This window comes from Aquarana catesbeiana, linkage group LG02, assembly GCF_042186555.1.
Source record: "Aquarana catesbeiana isolate 2022-GZ linkage group LG02, ASM4218655v1, whole genome shotgun sequence".
In the NCBI taxonomy this organism is placed as follows: Eukaryota; Metazoa; Chordata; class Amphibia; order Anura; family Ranidae; genus Aquarana; species Aquarana catesbeiana.
Window position 1 is genome coordinate 810389658 of NC_133325.1, and position 22089 is coordinate 810411746.

Sequence of the window (22089 nt, forward strand, 5' to 3'; positions counted from 1 at the left end):
TGTATTTAAATGAATGATTGGATTGAAACCCTCAGATGTGCTTCAATGGATCTTAGGAAGGGCGTAAGCTGACTAGCCCGAGACGTAATCCATCCATCCATCCATCCATATCTGAATCTACTCATGTCTGAAATTGTGTAGGCAATTCTTGCCTGTTATACTGCTTGAAAGGATTATACTTGCTTTGTAAATCTCTCCTGAAGATATTGTGAAATAAAGCAAAGAAGTTTTTAAGTGCAGCAACCTCTTGGACTTTTTTTCTATATACAAGGTCGGTGGGAAGACCTGATTGCTGGCACTAAATTGTAAGCAGAGTGCGGTTCTCCTCTACAAGTGAATATATATATATATATATATATATATATATATATATATATATATATATATATATATATATACACATCAGGCAGTTGTTGTTAAGGATCGAGATGACTTGCGAGATGGGAGGAGGGTGTGGGGATTTTCAGTTTCTAGCAATAGCTAGATGGACAGATATGAATACATGGGAAATTAGTGTGTAGGATCTCTGGGGCCAAATATCAATATCCAGACTAGGGATGAGCTTCGTGTTCGAGTCGAACCCATGTTCGACTCGAACATCGGCTGTTCGATCGTTCGCCGAATTGCGAACGTTATGGGCCGTTCGCGCTAAATTCGTGTGGCGCGTCACGGCCCATAATTCACTGCGGCATCGCAGTGCATTGCTGGCTGATGATTGGCCAAGCATGCACTATGACCCGCATGCTTGGCCAATCACAGCGCTGTCAGTAGAGAGAGCTGTAATTGGCCAAAGCCAGGGTGGCTTTGGCCAATTACGGCTCAGGGCATTTAGTACACACCCCACACTATATAAGGCCGCCTGCACGGCGGCCCTGTGTAGTGTGTGTTCCGGTGTGCTGAGAGATAGAGAGAGAGAGAGACAGTGTCATTTGATTTGAGTTAGATAGATTAGGCAGAACAGTCAGTCAGTTAGCTGCACTTACAGTGTATTGTGTATATATATGCATCCCAGGTGTTGCATATATATATATACACTGTATTCAGTTTAGCTAGATCCGTTCCTGTTATCTTCTATCTAGACTATTTACATTTAATGCAGTGCGTCCTGCTCACAGTGTTCAGCTAGATCCGTTCCTGTTATCTTCTAGACTATTTACATTTAGTGCAGTGCGTCCTGCTCACAGTGTTCAGCTAGATCCGTTCCTGCTATTTACATTTAGTGCAGTGCGTCCTGCTCACAGTGTTCAGCTAGATCCGTTCCTGTTAAATTCCTACTGACCGGCAGGCTTGTCTGGTTACAGTATATAAAGCTACCTGAAGAAAATTACAGGTGTTCTATTTGATCCTATTAGTACCACGGTCAGGCAGCTAGACTATTTACATTTAGTACAGTGCGTCCTGCTCACAGTGTTCAGCTAGATCCGTTCCTGTTATCTTCCTACTGACAGGCAGGCTTGTCTGGTTACAGTATATAAAGCTACCTGAAGAAAATTACAGGTGTTCTATTTGATCCTATTAGTACCACGGTCAGGCAGCTAGACTATTTACATTTAGTACAGTGCGTCCTGCTCACAGTGTACAGCTAGATCCGTTCCTGTTATCTTCCTACTGACAGGCAGGCTTGTCTGGTTACAGTATATAAAGCTACCTGAAGAAAATTACAGGTGTTCTATTTGATCCTATTAGTACCACGGTCAGGCAGCTAGACTATTTACATTTAGTACAGTGCGTCCTGCTCACAGTGTACAGCTAGATCCGTTCCTGTTATCTTCCTACTGACAGGCAGGCTTGTCTGGTTACAGTATATAAAGCTACCTGAAGAAAATTACAGGTGTTCTATTTGATCCTATTAGTACCACGGTCAGGCAGCTAGACTATTTACATTTAGTACAGTGCGTCCTGCTCACAGTGTTCAGCTAGATCCGTTCCTGTTATCTTCCTACTGACAGGCAGGCTTGTCTGGTTACAGTATATAAAGCTACTTGAAGAAAATTACAGGTGTTCTATCCCAGCTTAGTGCAGCTACAGGCCATTAGTATGTCTGGAAGGCCAAGAAGGAGAGGCAGACAGTCACAAGCCAATAAGAGAGGGCAAGCAGGCTCTGTGTCTAGTGCTGGTCGTGGAGACGGTGCATCCTCATCAGCACGTGGCCATGGGACACGCTTGGCCTTTTTTTCGGCAGCTGGCCAGGGTTGAGCCGCAACATGCGGAAGACTTGGTCGAGTGGATGACCAAGCCGTCCTCATCCTCCTCATCCTCTCTCACCCATGCCCAGGGTGCTTTGTCTGGCAAAGCAGCGGCCTCTTCCCTCAGCTCAATGTCATCAGTGACTCCTTCCCTAGCTCCACCATGTCCTCATGAGGATTCCCTCGAACTGTTTGACCACAGTGTTGGGTACATGCTCCAGGAGGATGCCCAGCGTTTGGAAGGCTCTGATGACGATACTGAGCTCGATGAAGGCAGTAACATGAGCGCGGACAGAGGGGGTGCCCAAGAAGGACAGCAATCTGGCAGTCATGCTCCCCCTGCTGCAGCATACTGCCAGGTTTGCTCCAGTGATGAGGAGGGAGGGGATGATGAGGTCACTGACTCAACGTGGGTGCCTGATAGGAGAGAGGAGGAGGAGGAGGAGGAGGAGGAGGAGGAGGAGGAGGAGGCGGCAGCACATCACCAACGAGGCAGGATGCCCTCCAGGGGCCAGCCTAAGGGCAACACATTGACTGCATCACACCCCAAAGCTCCACATGTGCAGGGCGCTGCAGTCTCTGCGCGTTATTCAAAAAGTTCTTTGGTGTGGGCCTTTTTTGAGACGAGTGCATCAGATCGCACCGCTGCTATTTGCAACATATGTCTCAAGCGTATCTCGCGTGGCCAAAATATCTCCCGCTTGGGTACCACATGCTTGACCAGACATATGTTGACCTGCCATGCAGTTCGTTGGCAAGCGTATCTAAAAGACCCACACCAAAGAACAAAGAGGATCTCTCCTTGCTCCTCATCAGCTGAGATTTCCAACCCCACTAGACCTTCAGTCCTCTCTGAGACCTGCAGTGAGAGGAATGAAGGTGTAGAATTAGGTGTGTCACAGCCAAGTACTTGTGGGCAATCTGCTTTTGGTACACCGACGTCAGATTGTACCAGGCAAATTTCCCTGCCCCAGCTGCTGCACCGCCGAAAGAAGTTTGCTCCCAGCCATCCACATGCCCAGCGGTTGAATGCTAGCTTGGCAAAATTGCTAGCACTTCAACTGCTGCCTTTTCAGTTGGTAGACTCTGCCCCCTTCCGTGAGTTTGTGGAATGTGCGGTTCCTCAGTGGCAGGTACCCAAACGCCACTTTTTCTCACGGAAGGCGATTCCGGCTCTCTACCGGCATGTGGAAGGCAATGTCCATGCCTCGCTGGACAGGGCGGTCAGCGGTAAGGTGCATATTACCGCTGACTCATGGTCCAGCAGGCATGGACAGGGACGTTACCTAAGTTTCACGGCGCATTGGGTGACTCTGCTGGCAGCTGGGAAGGATGCAGGACAAGGTGCAGTAGTGTTGGAGGTTGTTCTGCCACCACGCCTCCAAAATGCTGATTGTGACACACCTCTCTCCTCCACCCCCTCCTCTTCTTCTTCCTCCATGGCCTCTTCCTCGGAACCAGCGGTGCTCCGTAGGCGTTCAAGGGGCTACGCAAGTACGCAGGCCAAAAGATGCCATGCGGTGCTTGAGCTGGTGTGCTTGGGGGACAGGAGCCACACTGGGGCAGAGGTTCTGTCAGCTCTGCAGGGGCAGGTTCAGAGGTGGTTGACGCCACGCCAACTTAAGGCAGGAATGGTGGTTTGCGACAATGGCACCAACCTCCTCTCTGCCCTCCGACAGGGACAAATGACCCATGTGCCCTGTTTGGCTCACGTCCTTAACTTGGTGGTGCAGCGGTTCTTGGGCAGGTACCCGGGCTTACAGGATGTCCTGAGGCAGGCCAGGAAAGTCTGTGTGCATTTCCGCCGGTCATATAATGCCAGTGCTCGGCTGACGGACCTCCAAAAGGAGTTTAACCTGCCCAAGAACCGCCTAATCTGTGACATGCCCACCAGGTGGAACTCAACGTTGGCCATGCTGCAGCGGCTGCACACGCAGCAGAGGGCCATCAATGAGTACCTGTGCGACTATGGCACCAGGACAGGGTCAGGGGAGCTTGGTTTTTTTTCCCCACGCCAGTGGGCCATGATCAGGGATGCATGCACTGTCCTGTCACCATTCGAGGAGGCCACGAGGATGGTGAGCAGTGACAGTGCATGCATCAGTGACACTGTCCCCCTTGTCCACCTGTTGGAGCACACGCTGCGTGGAATAATGGACAGGGCACTTGAGGCAGAACAGAGGCAGGAAGAGGAGGACTTCCTTAGCTCTCAAGGCCCCCTTTATCCAGACAGTGTTCCTGCGTGCCCGCCGATCACACAGGAAGAGGACGAGGAGGAAGAGGAGGAGGAGGAAGATTGTGTCAGTATGGAGGTGGAGCCTGGCACTCAGCATCAGCAGCAGTCTTTAAGGGATCAGTCCCAAGAAACACATGGACTTGTACGTGGCTGGGAGGAGGTGGCTGCGGACCATGTCGTTCTTAGTGACCCAGAGGACTCCGGACCGAATGCCTCAGCAAACCTACGCTGCATGGCCTCCCTGATCCTGCAAAGCCTGCGTAAGGATCCTCGTATTCGTGGTATCAAGGAGAAGGACCAATACTGGCTGGCAACCCTCCTTGATCCACGTTACAAGGGTAAGGTTGCGGACCTTATCTTGCCATCGCAGAGGGAGCAGAGGATGAAACATCTTCGGGAGGCCTTGCAGAAAGGTCTGTGCAACGCGTTCCCAGAGACTGGGAGGTTACAAACTCCTGTTTCTGGACAACGTGTTGCTGAGGCTTCGGTCAGTCAAAGAAGGAGCGGTGGAGAAGGTGGCCGTCTGACCGATGCGTTCAGACAATTTTTTGGTCCGCAGCCCCAAGGTATGATCGGTTCCAGCAACCATCGCCAGCGTCTGTTTTACATGGTGCAGGAATACCTAGGGGCAAGATCAGACTTGGACACCTTTCCCACCGAAAATCCTCTGGGTTACTGGGTCTTGAGGATGGATCACTGGCCAGAGCTTGCACAGTATGCAATTGAGCTACTGGCCTGTCCTGCATCCAGCGTTCTTTCGGAACGCACATTCAGTGCTGCTGGAGGCGTGGTAACCGATCACAGGGTGCGTCTGTCCACCGACTCGGTCGATCGGCTGACCTTCATAAAAATGAATGAGTCTTGGATCACCACCAGCTACCAAGCACCTGATGCTGATGTAACCGAATAATTTTTTTTGAAATCTCAGATCCCTTCAAAGACTGCCTATGCTGATGCTGAGTGACTATCCCTGAGTAATTATCCTCTTCCTCCTCAATCATCACGCTGATAGCTTGTAAGAACATTTTTGGTTCTGGGCGCCACCACCAGTGCCTAAGGCACAATTTTTCAGCCCCTGTTTAACAGGGGCGTGTAATTACAATTTTTGATGTAATACTTTGCAGCAGGGCTCGTTCCTGCATTCCAACTAGAGTGTCTGTGAGGGGTTGCAGTGTTGTGGCACCAGCACCAGTGCCTAGGGCCCAATTTTTCTGCCCCTGTCTAACAGGGGCGTGTAATTACAATTTTTGATGCAATACTTTGCAGCAGGGCTCGTTCCTGCGTTCCAACTAGAGTGTCTGTGAGGGGTTGCAGTGTTGTGGCACCAGCACCAGTGCCTAAGGCCCAATTTTTCTGCCCCTGTCTAACAGGGGCGTGTAATTACAATTTTTGATGCAATACTTTGCAGCAGGGCTCGTTCCTGCGTTCCAACTAGAGTGTCTGTGAGGGGTTGCAGTGTTGTGGCACCAGCACCAGTGCCTAAGGCCCAATTTTTCTGCCCCTGTCTAACAGGGGCGTGTAATTACAATTTTTGAAGCAATAATTTGCAGCAGGGCTCGTTCCTGCGTTCCAACTAGAGTGTCTGTGAGGGGTTGCAGTGTTGTGGCACCAGCACCAGTGCCTAAGGCCTAATTTTTCAGCTCCTGTTCAACAGGGGCATGTAATTACAATTCTTGATCTAATATTTCACAGCAGGGCCCTGTGAGGGCTTACAGTGTTGTGGCCACAGCAACACCTAAGGCCCAAATTTCTGCTGAGTATATAGGGCAGGACCCTACTTTCAAACATCTAACTTACAAACGACTCCTACTTGCAAACGGAAGGAGACAACAGGAAGTGAGATGAAATCTACCCCTAGGAAGGGAAATTCTCTCCTGTAAGAGTTAATATGGGAAAACAATTTCTCCTTTCCACTGATGCTTTCCAATCCTTGTTCCACAAAAAAACCCAAATTTTCAAAAAACATTTTTCATTGGGACAAAAAAGTGAGGTGAAATCTTCTGAAGAGGAGGAAAGACAGCAAAACAAATGTCACAGGGGTGATAACCCTTCCCTATGTTTTCCAAAAAGCTTAGAAAAGATTTTTTGGCTGGAGCTAAACACGTTAAAAATGTTCAAAATTACAAACAGATTCTACTTAACAACAAACCTACAGTCCCTGTCTTGTTTGCACCGCCTGTATACTGCTGTTCAGAGTATATAGGGCCTGGTGGCCCCACACCTTTCCTTATTTTAATTTGGGTGCGGGGTTCCCCTTAATATCCATACAAGACCCAAAGGGCCTGGTAATGGACTGGGGGGTACCCATGCCGTTTGTCTCACTGATTTTCATCCATATTGCCATGACCCGACATGACATTAAACCCGCAAGCAGTTTTAAATGAGATTTTTTCCTTTAAAAATGACATTTGGTGCAGGGACTGTTCTAAACATGGGAAACACGCGTCACTTTACAGGCATACTATAGACACCCCCCAGGTACGATATTTAAAGGAATATTTCACTTTTTTTTTTTTACTTTAAGCATCATTAAAATCACTGCTCCCGAAAAAACGGCCGTTTTTAAAAGTTTTTTTTGCATTGATACATGTCCCCTGGGGTAGGACCCGGGTCCCCAAACCCTTTTTAGGACAATACCATGCAAATTAGCCTTTAAAATGAGCACTTTTGATTTCGAACGTTCGAGTCCCATAGACGTCAATGGGGTTCTAACGTTCGTGCGAACTTTCGGTCCGTTCGCGGGTTCTGGTGCGAACCGAACCGGGGGGTGTTCGGCTCATCCCTAATCCAGACCCAAAAGAACCATTTGTGGTCGGAGGGGAAAAAGGGGTCGATATGATAGACAAAAGAAGTTTAGTTACAGTAGACCAATATTTAGTTACTGTGGGGCAGTCCCACCATATGTGTAGGGGAGATCCATAGTGCCCAAAGTTTCTCCAGCATGTATTGGTTGTAGAGGGATAGATGTGCATTCGTTTAGACTGTAAGATACCAGTTATGAAATATTTTCTAGACTGAAGTAGGCAGCAGGAAGATTTTAATGGTGCTTGGAGGGATTGATACAATTAATGGGGAGTGTAGGCGCATTGCAATAGTTGTTCCCAGCGTTCCATTGACAGTATCTTTAGGTCTCAGGAAGCATCAGTGAGTAATTTGTACATGTAGGAAATACCTCTACGATGTGGAGAAGTCTGATCATGGAATTGTATTAGTTGCAAGGGTGTATGACTGTCCGACCAGGCTATACGTGAGACGTCTGAATGAAGTCTAAGCAATTTGAAAAAGTCTTTAACGATTTTTGGTATGCCCCTAATTTTGATATTATTCCTCCTGGAGCGATCCTCTAAATCAGCCACTTTCACTTGGAGGAATTGGATTTCTTCAGTGTGATGGTCATAGGCGTCCGCCTTTTCGTTATAAACTGAGGTATGTTCTGTCAGCACTTTTTCCAGGTCGGTCGTGTGTTCCTCTACCCAATCATTTATTTTGTTTAAGGTAGAAATAGAGGAGCGCAGTTCATTACGAAAGTCTCTTTGCAGAGAGAGCAGAATGAGCTTTAGTTTGTGCTCAGATGCTGGCTGGTCACTGGCAGGGAGGGCTGCTAGGGAGTCTGAGTGATTTTCCTCAGGGTTTGTGCATGTCTGGACATCCCAGTGCTGCTTTTTAAGCAGAGATTCCTTAGCAGGGGAAAGTGCTGGGGACAGTGCAGCCCGTTTACCTCTATCTGAAGGTGATTGCTGGGGAGAGGCAGTCTCTGATGTGAGACTTTCCATGGGCTCTGAATTGTCTGCAGGTCCCTGCATGGCGCCTGTGTCTTGTGAGGAATCATGAGGTGCCGCGCCAGCGATATCTTTGGATGATTGCATGGCCAGCTGTGGGAAATAGTCGGTGAGGCGGCGCAGCTTGTGGAGGCTGAGGTATTTCTTCTTGGACATACCTTCCAGTCGCTGAGGATGAGAGCTCCCCTCCGGTGTATCAGGGAGAAGGAGCTGCTGCTGGTAAGTGCAGGGAGCCGCTGTTTATAGCGGGGCTGAGCAGAGCTGGGTGGTTAAGCAGCCATCTTGCTCCATGGCTGGCCATGCCCCCCCAGAAGGAGTAGATTTGTATTGGCTGGTGGTCATCTCCTGTAGAGATCAACCAAAGCCTAGGAATCCCGATCACACAATTGGCCCCTTTAGGATATTGCAATTAAAGTTTATGCAGCAAAGATATTTCAGGATTTCTGTGACTTTTTATGACTGTAATAGATTGGGGTGGATGGGGTATTGGGGAAATCATATTTCATTATAGTCCCATGTTACAGATCTCCCCATCTCTGTGTCTCTTAGTTCCGGTATCAGATCCAGTCCTGGATGTGAGGTGTCTCCAGAATGGCAGCGCTGAGATCTCCTGCTGGGTGGAGAAGGGGACTGACCCCTCCATCTACCTGACTGTGAGTGGAGAATTGGAGGTATATAATGTCACCAGCTCAGAGCGGACAGTCCGTGTCACTGTGCCTCCTGTGTCACCGACCGATTCCTGGAATATCAGCTGTTCTTCCATGAATGACATCAGTGAGAGATCTACCAATCAGACACATGACGCTTGTCCAGGTGAGTGACGTGTGTCCTTTCCCTGCTGGGTCCCATCTATTAACTCTTGTTTAACCCATTATAGATTAGAAATCTGTCAGATCCCAGGAATAACTGAGATCCCATGATGTCATTGACCAAATATGGTCATATCCATACATGGTAAATTATATCACCCTGAAGACACGCCCCTTTGTATATGTCAGCTGCTATCCACCAGAGCGGTCAGTACACTCTACAATGTGTTTGTTATTGAGTAGGGTATCACATACTCCTTACTTATTCACAAAGAAGGAGAGTGATATCTGGGTGCCCCCTCAATTTTATTGGGGGCTTCTAAATGTGAATAAGCCTCCTGCCTGCAGACTAGGGATGGGCCGAACACCCCCCTGTTCGGTTCGCATTCAGAACATGCGAACAGGCAAAAAATTTGTTCGAACACGCGAACACCGTTAAAGTCTATGGGACACGAACATGAAAAGTCAAAAGTTCAAAAAAATCATTGAAAGTCATTGAAAAAAAAAAAATGCGTAGGGATCCCCAAAATTCCATTACCAGGCCCTCCAGGTCTGGTATGGATTTTAAGGGGAACTCCACGCCAAAATTTAAAAAAAAATGTCGTGGGGTTCCCCCAAAAACCTTCACCAGACCCTTATCCGAGCACGCAACCTGGCAGGCCGCAGAAAAAAAAGGGGGGATGAGAGAGAGCCCCCCCTCCTGAACCGTACCAGGCCACATGCCCTCAACATGGGGACAAGGGCTTCATCCCCACAACCCTTGCCCGGTGGTTGTGGGCGTATGCGTGCGGGGGGCTTATCAGAATCTGGAAGCCCCCTTTAACAAAGGGGACACACAGATCCCACCAGGCTTTTTAAATTTTGGCGTGGAGTTCCCCTTAATATCTATACCAGACCTGAAGGGCCTGGTAATGGAATTTTGGGGGACCCCCACGCATTTTTTAAAATTTTTCAATGACTTTCAATGACTTTTATGTGTATTGTGGGACCGACAATTCACTAATAGCTGGAACTAGCGCTAGCACTTTTAAATGACTTTCTTTTCCTTTAGAAATGTCATTTTGCTCTCAGACTGTTATAAACATGGGAAACATGCGCCCCTTTACAGGAGTACTATAGACACCCCCCAGGTACGAAATTTAAAGGAATATTTCACTTTTATTGTTTCACTTTAAGCATTATTAAAATCACTGCTCCCGAAAAAACGGCCGTTTTTTTTTAAAAACTTTTTTTTGCATTGATCCATGTCCCCTGGGGCAGGACCCAGGTCCCCAAACCCTTTTTATGACAATAACTTGCATATAAGCCTTTAAAATTAGCACTTTTGATTTCTCCCATAGACTTTTAAAGGGTGTTCCGCGGCTTTTCGAATTTGCTGCGAACACCCCAAATTGTTCGCTGTACGGCGAACGGATGAAAAGCCAATGTTTGACTCGAACAGATAGCCCATCCCTACTGCAGACCCCCACAACCACTAAGCCAGGAAAGAAACTGTTGTCCTCATTAACATGTTGACAAGGTGCTTTGCTAGGGTTGTCCCTGCTGACAAGGCACCCTCCCATGGTGAGAATTTTTTTTTAACTATCCCCGCTTCCCGTGTTTTTCATGGCTGGGGATTCTATTCATCTTTAGCTCACATAACTGAAAATAAAGGGGCCACCAATTATGCTTTTCACTCTGGAGTCTCCGGTATCTACAAAATTGTGTAATCCAAAAGTAATATGAAAACACAGCTGGACAGACTGCCACTGAGAACCTAGAACAAAAACATATCACTTATCTAAAAATAATTCTATACAATTAACACACAGCCATATAGTCAAAAACACCTTACATAGAAAACTAAAGGAAAGAACATACCATGATATCAGCAAATCTACTAAAACATAACTCACCATGCCGTATGTGGGACCCTGCTATGGCTTATAAGGTTTAACCCCTTGGTGCCGGCTACCGCCGGCCCTTTAAGGAGTTTCCTATTCTGGTAGGCGGGGCGGGCTTTTGGCCATGTGACCACTGTGATTGGCTATCACGGCGGCCACATGATCCAAAGAGTCCCGTTTGCAAGGAGCCATTGGGAATTTTCCGTGACCGCCAGTTACTGTAATGGGAGCGCATGCAGTACGCACTTTCAGCACAGCACTGCTGGCGCTATTGCATGCAAATATGCGGCCGCTCGGAGCCAACTGGTTAAACATAAAACAATGGCTGGCGACTCTCTCGCATAGTCATGTCCTCACTCGGCCCGCTGTCATTGTGTGATGATAATCTGACCTTCTTCTATCCTCCATGTTTACTGGATGAGTTATTAAATGGCCGGCTATGTCCTTATTAAGACAACCAGAATCTCTGCCCTGTTACCAGTGTGACTGTCCTGTTATCCTAACAAAGATTTGGGGGGCACACCCTAAAAGATGCATTAAAGATGGTGCAGCCCTATAATATTTTGTTCTGTCCTGTTATACTGACACTGCTGTACTGAAGATCTGACTGGATTTCATATATAATATTTACTATTCTGTACAACTCTCTCATTGTACCCCATTATCTCCATTTAGGAGAAAGTCGGTCTGGGTTGTGGTCAGATTGGAGTCACCTCCTGTCACCCATTGCAGTCTTTGTCCTCTACACTGTTCTCCTCATCTTTATAGTCAATGAACTGAGGAAGATGAAGAATGAGAAGAATCGGAGTGAGAGGAAGACAAGGAGAAGGGATCAGATGGAGATAGAAATGGAACCAACTTACTATAAAGACAGGAATTGAAACATCTCCCCAGATTGTCAGCCTGGAAATTGTATGAGAACAAAGCACACAGTATGTAAAGAAACTCAAACTGGTGAAACTTTCAGGGCCACCAACTTCTCCAATTTCAGCTGATTCAGCAGGCATTGGTTGAAATTTGAGCCATCTAGGACCAGCTTAAGTCTCTGGCTCAAAGTTGACAAGTGACTTGAAGGATTGGTGACCATTGGTGGCTGTATCTGAATGTTTTCTGCTTTTATTTGTGCTTAGTCGTATTATTCAACAGTTGCTTTTTTACTTTCTATATACAATATATTATTTTTTAAATGCAGCTTGTGTTTCTTTTTATCTGACAACCACCTTATAATATACAGTATATCTTTATTATTGATAAACATATGTATCATTTTTTTCTTCTGTATTATCAATAAAATATTCTTATACCAATAATACCGACTTCTGTGTCAGTTCCACCTCCTTTCCATCTAATTTCCTTCCCCTAGAACTCATTGTTATACCACCCTGATAATCCTCCCACCTTCCTGACAATCATTAACGTGAAGAGCTTTGACTGATCTGAGGAAACCACAATCTCTACTAGGATAAGAGAGATGAGTAAAGTATCCAAATTTTGTTCTGATTGCAATTTACAAAGACTAGTGATAGAGAGTAAAAGAACCACTCTACTCTTCTGCTACTTCAAGCTCCTCCATTTCCACCCCTCCCCCTATACAGGATTAACTATCATCAACCTCAAATGATAGGGATGGAAGTAGTTCAAGGAGTGTCAGAGGTTTTTCTTACAGCACTTCTTGGGGGGGGTAGCTCAGTATCAGTACATGAAGGGTGGGGGCAAGTGTAGGCTACAACCATGCTCAGATTCAGCGATCAATGCCCTGCCATCTCCAGCTTTGAGCAGGCAGGTTTCTATGTCCCAGCTATTAGAACAAAAGGAAAAGTACACCTCTACCTCACCTCATACCCATCATCTCAATACCAGCTTGGTAAAATTGCTGACTTAACTTTACAGCTTCTGCCATTTCAGCTGGTGGATATAGCCCTTTTCCATCAATTTGTGGCTTTTGTTTTGACACAGGGGCAATTTTCCAACCCATAAGGTCATTGTTATCCTTCACCATCACGTGGAAGATAATTTTTCCATGTTTCTGGATCATGTGGTCAGCTGCAGGGGGTCCACATGTAAATTTAAATTAATAAAGTGATTTCGCGCAAATATTAGTGAATAATGTGCAATACATTACCCTATGTGCTTTAGGAGAGTATTTATAATAATTCATTGAAAATAGGGTTGAAATGGGTGATGTGTTAAATATCTATCTAGGATAATACAATAATTATATATAAACAATAAATAAATATTATTCCTGTGTTAACTCACAGTGTTCTTAATAAAGTATTAAATATAATATATAAATAACCTGATGTGAAAAAGATAAAAATAGATATATCCTAGTATTTTTCCCAGTAATCATGCTGTGGCTCGGAGAAGGAATACTGCTACAACATATCATCTAGAGTTACCATAATCGCGATCCAGGGAAAGCAAGGGACCCCCCTAGTGGTGACTGTATGTTATAGTCAACATTGAGGTAAGAGTTCTGGGAGACCAAACTGTTAAAGGAGCCACAGCATGATTAGTGGGAAAAATCATCTGCACGTGTTTTAGTACCCACAGAACCTTATCACCCTCCATCCACCACAATAATTATTGGACTTTTTTTATCATTGTTGTGTATGTCATTGAAAGTGGACTTTTATTTATTGCAGCTCCACTAGGATATATCTATTTTTATCTTTTTCACATCAGGTTATTTATATATTATATAAGTCCTCATGCACATGGACGTTTTAAAAAACGAGCTGTAAAGCTAGGTTCGACGCCTGGAAAAACCGGCGTTAAAAATGAGATTTTTACCGCGTTTTGCATTAGCGTTTTTGCATGTTTTTGCGCGTTTTTGCACGTTTTTCCGCGTTAGCGCTAAGAAGCGTTTTTTAATGAAAAACACATCTCTCAGCTATATACACTCCCAAATTTCCCACAATGCCACAGAAACCAAAGAAAATATGTTAATGAGCATGTGTCGGTGCCATTTTGGTAGGAGAGAGAGAGAGAGGAGAGAGTGTTTCAAAGTCTGTTAAGTTTTCTGTATTTTTCTGAGAAATATGGATCCTGTCATGCAGAAGATCGATGAGGCAATCCTTCTGATTGTTTTGCAGGGCAGCGGAGAATGAGACAGGAGGAGGAGAGAAGCAGCAGACGTCAATTTTGGGTGCATCCAATGGTATCCAATCGGTTTTCTACGGGGTACTTTGGCAATATTTATTCCCAACTGCGCTCATATCCGACAAAGTTCTTTAACTTTACAAGGATGTCAGTGCCGCTCTTTGATGACCTGTTGGAGAGGCTCAGGCCAAGGCTCACAAGGATGGACACTGTGATGCGTAGCTCTGTGTCACCGGAGGAACGGATGCTAGTGACACTCAGGTAAGTGAATACACATATGGGAATAGGGTCAGGGTTAGGAGATAGGGTTATGGTTAGGGTTAGGGTTAGGAGATAGGGTTATGGTTAGGGGTTAGGGTTAGGAGATAGGGTTAGGGGTAGGGTTAGGAGTTAGGGATTAGGGTTAGGAGATAGGGTTAGGGTTAGGGGTTAGGGTTAGGAGATAGGGTTAGGGTTAGGGGTTAGGGTTAGGAGTTAGGGTTAGGAGATAGGATTAGGGGTTAGGGTTAGGGTTAGGAGATAGGGTTAGGGTTAGGGGTTAGGGTTAGGAGTTAGGGTTAGGAGATAGGGTTAGGGGTTAGGGTTAGGGGTTAGGGTTAGGAGATAGGGTTAGGGGTTAGGGTTAGGAGATAGGGTTAGGAGATAGGGTTAGGAGATAGGGGTTAGGGTTAGGGGTTAGGAGATAGGGTTATGTTAGGGGTTAGGGTTAGGGGTTAGGGTTAGGTGATAGGGTTAGGAGATAGGGTTATGTTAGGGGTTAGGGTTAGGGGTTAGGGTTAGGAGATAGGGTTAGGAGATAGGGTTATGTTAGGGGTTAGGGTTAGGGGTTAGGGTTTGGAGATAGAGTTAGGAGATAGGGTTAGGGTTAGGGGCAGGGCCGGATTTCTGACAAGGCCACCGAGGCCAGGCCTCGGGGCGGCAGTAGAGCAGGGGCGGCGCCAAAGCCGCCCCCCCCGCCGCATGAAACCCCCCCCGATCTGTCCCCACGAGTCCCGACTCCCACGGCTGCTTCCCTGCACAAACATAGCCCCCGGCGCTGCGGCGCTGTGGCCTGTAGATACAATAGCGTGCACTGACTTGCTAGTAGGGGCGGACTTGGCCAGGGGGAGGGAGCAAATGATGCCCCCATTAAATGACCGGCGGTGACTGGCCAGACCGGGTGTATGTCGTTCCACTGACTGAGGCGGAGCCTAATGCTCCGCCTACCCTCCTCTGCGTGACACATCCCTATCCATGTTCTCCTTGTCCCGGGGGGCGGGGTCTCGGGGTCTCTCTCTGTCACTGTAGGAGGAAACAAAAGAGGAGGATGATGGGAACCCCCGCAAGTGGTAGCCAGGACAGCAGGTAAGTTGAGTTTATTTTTGTAAGTGGCAGTGCTCACTGCTCATCTTAGATTAAATGCAATTTTTCAGAGCATATTGCAATAAAGTGATCCATGCATGCTCAAACCCATTAAACTGTCCACATTCAGTGAAAGTTCATGTACTGCAAACTTTGCAGTACATGAACTTTCACTGAATGTGGACTGTTTAATAAGTTTGCATAGGTTCCATCATGCATGGAGCACTTTGCAGTACATGATTTTTCACTGAATGTGGTGGACTGTCTAATAAATTTGCATAGATTCCTGTAGAGTCCCATAGATTTATGATAGGCGGCACTGATGGGCACTGATAGGCGGCACTGGTGAGCTGCACTGATGGGCACTGGTAGGCTGCACTGATGGGCACTGATACGTGGCACTGATAGGCGACACTGGTAGGCTGCACTGATGGGCACTGGTAGGCTGCACTGATAGGCGGCACTGATGGGCACTAATAGGCGGCACTGGTAGGCTGCACTGATGAGCACTGATAGGCGGCACTGGTAGGCTGCACTGATGGGCACTGGTAGGCTGCACTGATAGGCTGAACTAATGAGCACTGATAGGTGGCACTGATGGGCACTAATAGGCGGCACTGGTAGGCTGCACTGATGGGCACTGATAGGCGGCACTGATGGGCACTGATAGGCGGCACTGATGGGCACTGATAGGCAGCACTGATGGGCACTGATAGGCGGCACTGATGGGCACTGATAGGCGGCACTGATGAGCACTGGTAGGCTGCACTGATGGGCACTGGTAGGCGGCACTGATGGGCTGCACTAATGAGCACTGATAGGCGATACTGGTAGGCTGCACTGATGGGCACTGGTAAGCTGCACTGATAGGCTGCACTAATGAGCACTGATAGGCGGCACTGATAGGCAGCACTGATGGGCACTAATAGGCGGCACTGATAGGCGACACTGGTAGGCTGCACTGATGGGCACTGGTAGGCTGCACTGATGGGCACTGGTAGGCTGCACTGATAGGCAGCACTGATGGGCACTAATAGGCGGCACTGGTAGTTTGCACTGATGAGCACTGATAGGCGGCACTGGTAGGCTGCACTGATGGGCACTGGTAGGCTGCACTGATAGGCTGAACTAATGAGCACTGATAGGTGGCACTGATGAGCACTGATATGCGGCACTGATAGGCGACACTGGTAGGCTGCACTGATGGGCACTGGTAGGCTGCACTGATGGGCACTGGTAGGCTGCACTGATAGGCTGCACTGATAAGCAGCACTGATGGGCACTAATAGGCGGCACTGATAGGCGGCACTGGTAGGCTGATGGGCACTGGTAGGCTGCACTGATAGGCTGAACTAATGAGCACTGATAGGTGGCACTGATGGGCACTGATGAGGCTGCACTGATGGATATATGATATACTGATATGCTTTATATACATATATATGCTGATATACTGATATGCTTTATGTTGATATTGTTGAAGATGTTGTTGATATTTATTTTGGAACTTAATTCTGCATAAAACATTTAATAGTGTAATTTCATGAGATATGTTTAGGTGTGAGGTGTGTTTAGGGGAGGGGCGGGGCAGGGCAGGGTTTGGGTGGGCCAAGTGGTGGTGAGTAACTCTTAAGGCCTGGCTAGTGGCTCAGGACTTTTAGCCCTGCATTGTACATTCACATCAGACCCTGTCCTCAAAGAGCTTACAATCTAAAGTCCCTAACTGACATTCATACATACACATGGTAGGGGCAACAACCTGGAATCTAGTAGGTTAGTGAAAGCATCTTCATTTTCCTGTGAAGTTATACTGTATACTGCTGATTACCTGGCACTTTTACACACACAGCCATATATGTATGAGTGTACAATGGATAGTCTCTGATCATCTCCTGTAATGTGTCTGCAGTCTCTGATCATCTCCTGTAATGTGTCTGCAGTCTCTGACCATCTCCTGTACCATGTCCCCAGTCTCTGACCATCTCTTGTACCATGTCCCCAGTCTCTCACCATCTCCTGTACCATGTCCACAGTCTCTGACCATCTCCTGTACCATGTCTCCAGTCTCTGACCATCTCCTGTACCATGTCCCCAGTCTCTGACCATCTCCTGTACCATGTCTCCAGTCTCTGACCATCTCCTGTACCATGTCCCCAGTCTCTGACCATCTCTTGTACCATGTCCCCAGTCTCTGACCATCTCCTGTACCATGTCCCCAGTCTCTGACCATCTCCTGTACCATGTCCCCAGTCTCTGACCATCTCCTGTGTAAAAATATTTTTAAAAACAGTCACTTTCGGTATTGGTGCTGTTTCGGTATCGGTTTCAGTTTTCGGCATCTTGTATTTTTCATTTTCGGTATCGGTTTCGGTACCAAAAAACCCATTCGGTGCATCCCTAGTTTTTTCACCTTAATGCATTGGATGCATCAAGGTGAAAAAAAAAAGCCCAACTGTATTGATCCCTTCACATGTCCCTTCACTAGCCAAGGATCTGCCCCCTTTGTATATTGTATGTTAGAAACTTAGAGGCTGTTATTTAAATAGTGTGAACATTTTTAAATGCCAGAGTAAGTGAAAGATTAGGTGTCATTAACAAAAGACTATTTTCTTGATTTAGAAAAAACTCTAATATGTCAGAGAAAAGACAAAAATTGAGTGGTCATGGCTACTGCCAAAATGCAAAGGAAAGAGCTGAACGTATAAAAGAAGAGCTCAAGCACATGCCAAAAATACAAAGTTTTTTCTCTAACAGAGGCACTGCTGGAGGTTCTGTACCTGTGGAGACTGAACAGGTGGCAGAAGGGCAGCAGTACATAGAAGACAATACCACTGAGCCTGTTGCAACTTCTGAAATAATTTATTCTAATGAAGAAGCCAATATTGATTTGGTATTTTCTCCTGATCCTGTGGATTGGGATAGGAATAGTGAAAAGCTGAAGGACTATTTGGCTATAAATGGCATAACTCAAAATAAAAATACAGACTTTTCCTTATCGGCTCGCAAATATTCTGATCGGACCCGGTCATTCTCCAATTTCTTGTTTAAACGCAAACTGCAGAATGGAGAACTGTATGAGAGAACCTGGCTGGTATACTCTGAGAAAGCAAAAGCTGTTTTTTGTGCCCCTTGTCATGTTTTTTGTTGTTCATCTGCTAAATGTCAGCTGGCTCAAGAAGGATTTAGTGATTGGAAGAATGCTTCTGTTCGCCTAAGAGAACACGAAGACTCTGAGCAACATAAAACATGTTTTATGAAATTAAAAAACAGGAACGCTGCATGTGGCAAAATGGATAACATGCTAATTTTGCAACAAAACAAAGAAAGAGAGTACTGGAGAAATGTCCTCAGGCGTGTTGTTGCGGTTGTGAAGGCTTTATCTTCTCATGGATTGGCATTTAGAGGCACAGATGAAAGTTTTGGCTCTCATACAAATGGTAACTATCTAATGTTACTTGAACTCATTACTGAGTTTGATCCCTTCATGGACGAGCACATTAAGCGCTATGGCAATGCTGGCTCTGGCACAGCATCTTATCTGTCCAAAACTGTTTGCTATGAGTTCATTGAAATATTGGCAGTCAGACTGTTAGATGCAATAATTGTCGAGGTGAAGGATGCTAAATATTACTCGATAAGCGTGGATTCAACCCCAGATGTTTCTCACGTGGATCAGCTAGCCTTCATTATATGATATGTGAATGACGAGGGTGTGCCAGTGGAACGATTTATAAAGTTCATACCACATATTGGCCACAAAGCTCAAAGTTTATTTAAAGCTGTAAGTGATACACTAGAATTTCACCAACTTGACCTTCAGAATTGCAGAGGTCAGTCATACAATAATGCTAGCAATATGGCTGGCCCATATTCTGGACTTCAGGTTCGTTTTAAAGAACTAAATCCACTAGCTACATATATACCATGCTCTGCACATTCCCTGAACCTTGTAGGAACATGTGCTGCAGAAAGCTGCGTAGAAGCAGTATCATTCTTTGGAGTCATCCAACAGCTGTATAATTTTTTTTTCTGGCTCTACCAGTAGGTGAGAAGTCTTAACTTCCCATTTAAATGCCAAGTCCACAGTTAAAAATCTGTCTGTCACAAGATGGTCAGCACGCAGTGATGCATGTCGTACTCTGAGGAAATCATGGACAGAAATGATTGAAGCCCTGGAAGCAATAGAGGATGATGACTCTCAAAGCCCAGTGACAAGAAGTGAGGCTGCAGCACTTCTAAGAAGTCTGAATTGTCTGGAGACCGCCTTCATGACAGTATTTTGGAACAGCATTCTGGAACCTTTTAATGCAACAAACAAACGATTGCAGAGTGCTGATATAGACATTTCAGCAGTTGTGAAGCTCTATGGGGCACTTCTCCACCTCATGCAAAGCTATAGAAATGAGTTTGAAAGGTTTGAATCAGAAGCCAAAGAACTCTCTGGCCTTGACCATTTCAAAACCGCCTGCGCTAGAGCTAGAAAAAAATTTTTTCCATTTGATGTAAGTCAAGAAGGAGACGTACAGTTAAATGCTATAGACCATTTCAGGGTAAACACGTTCTTTGCAATTCTTGACAAATTAAACAGTGAGCTGCAAAGAAGATCTGAGGCTTATGAACAAGTCTACAACAAGTTTCATTTTCTTGAAAAGCTTACTACACTAGCAACCAGTGATATACAATCTCAGGCTTCCAACCTATGTAACAGCTATTCTGATGATTTGGAAACATCACTTCCTGATGAATGTCTGCACCTTTGTTCTTACTTGAAAAATATTGATAAAGGTGAAGCTTCAATTTCAGAGCTCTACAAAACATTCAAAGCAGAAAAATTGCAGGTTATTTAGCCTAATATTGATATACAGTAGCAATGCGTATTTATCTTTGCACTCTGGTTACTAACTGTTCAGCAGAACGATCTTTTTCATGTCTGAAATGAGTAAAGAACTATTTAAGATCATCTTTGGGTCAAGAAAGACTGAACAGTTTAGCTTTACTTGCCACTGAGTCAGAACTCTTAAATACTTTGTCCTACGAAGATATTATTGATGAGTTTGCTAAAAGAAAAGTTAGAACTAAAAAAATTGTAAAATTGTAGGGGGTTTCTTACTGCTATAATCTTTAATTAAAAGCCAGTTATTTTCAGTGTTCTCGTGTGTGGAGATATGTTTTTAATTGATCTATTGTAGCAGTCATCGATAAGGGACGAGAATGGTGTGTGTGTGTGTTTGTGCGGGGGGGGGGGAGCGCCATTGAAGGACCCGGCCTTGGGGCGGCAAAGGGAGTAAATCCGGCCTGGTTAGGGGTTAGGGTTAGGGGTTAGGGTTAGGGATTAGGGTTAGGGGTTAGGAGATAGGGTTAGGGGTTAGGGTTAGGAGTTAGGGTTAGGGGTTAGGGTTAGGAGTTAGGGTTAGGAGATAGGGTTAGGAGATAGGGTTAGGGGTTAGGAGATAGGGTTAGGGGTTAGGGGTTAGGGTTAGGAGATAGGGTTAGGGGTTAGGGGTTAGGAGATAGGGTTAGGGGTTAGGGTTAGGAGATAGGGTTAGGTTTAAGGGTAGGGTTAGGACTTATGTTTATGCTTTTCTCTTTCAATAACTAAATTTATTATGTTATCTTAGGTTCCTTGCCACGAGACAAAGTTATGCTTCCTTGCATCATTACTTCCTCCTTGGCCTCTCAACGGTCTCAAAAATAATAAAGGAAACATGTGTGGCAATATGGGAGGAATTGCATAACATTGTAATGCCAGAGCCAACAGAAGACATCTGGGAATCAGTTGTGGACACTTTTTGGGAAAAAACTCAGTTCCCAAATTGTATAGGAGCTCTTGATGGGAAACACATCAGGGTGAAGAAGCCTCCCCACTCTGGATCGTCATATTTTAATTATAAAAAATATTTTTCGGTGGTCCTCCTGGCATTGTCCGATGCACACCTTAAATTTATTTTTGTTGATGTGGGAGCATATGGAAGCCAAGGTGACGCCCGCATATTCTGCGAGTCGGCCTTCGGACGTCGTCTACATGAGGGACGACTCAATATTCCTGAAAGCAGGCCTCTACCCTGCACTGAAGAACCCAGCTTGCCATTAGTCCTGGTGGCAGATGAGGCCTTTGGACTGGCTGAAAATCTTATGAGGCCATACAGTGGCAATGGTCTCAGCCGACAACAAAAAATCTACAATTATCGGCTCAGCCGTGCACGCCATGTTGTTGAATGTGCATTCGGGGTGTGCACGGCCAAATGGCGAGTTTTGCTGATAAGTATGCAATTGGATGTTGACAACGCCATTAAAGTCGTCCTGGCATGCTGCGTTCTGCACAATTTTCTGCGGGACAGTGACAGAAATAATGTTGAACAGGAGCCCATTAACCAACTTCAGAGGGTTCAATTTATGGACTTGCGTTCAACTGCACGTGTCATGAGAATTCGAAACCAATTTGCAGAATTTTTTGAATCCCCTGATGGAGAGGTATCATGGCAGAATGATTATATCTAAAAAATATTTGCAATACATCTACCTTTGCTTTCTTGTTTTTTTTTTAAATAAAGCATTTCAAAATTGAAGTTTGTTATTTTTAGGTCCATTTATCAACGATTGTTCAACAAGTCAATTTGACTCTGCCTTCGGGGTAAGCCTAGGCTAAGCCCAAAAAAGAGCAAGCTTACGCTTGTCCGAAGACGGAGTACGATAGAGTCCTTTGCACTCTGCCTTCAGGGCAAGCAGAGTGCAAAGGAGTGCTGTTGTGCA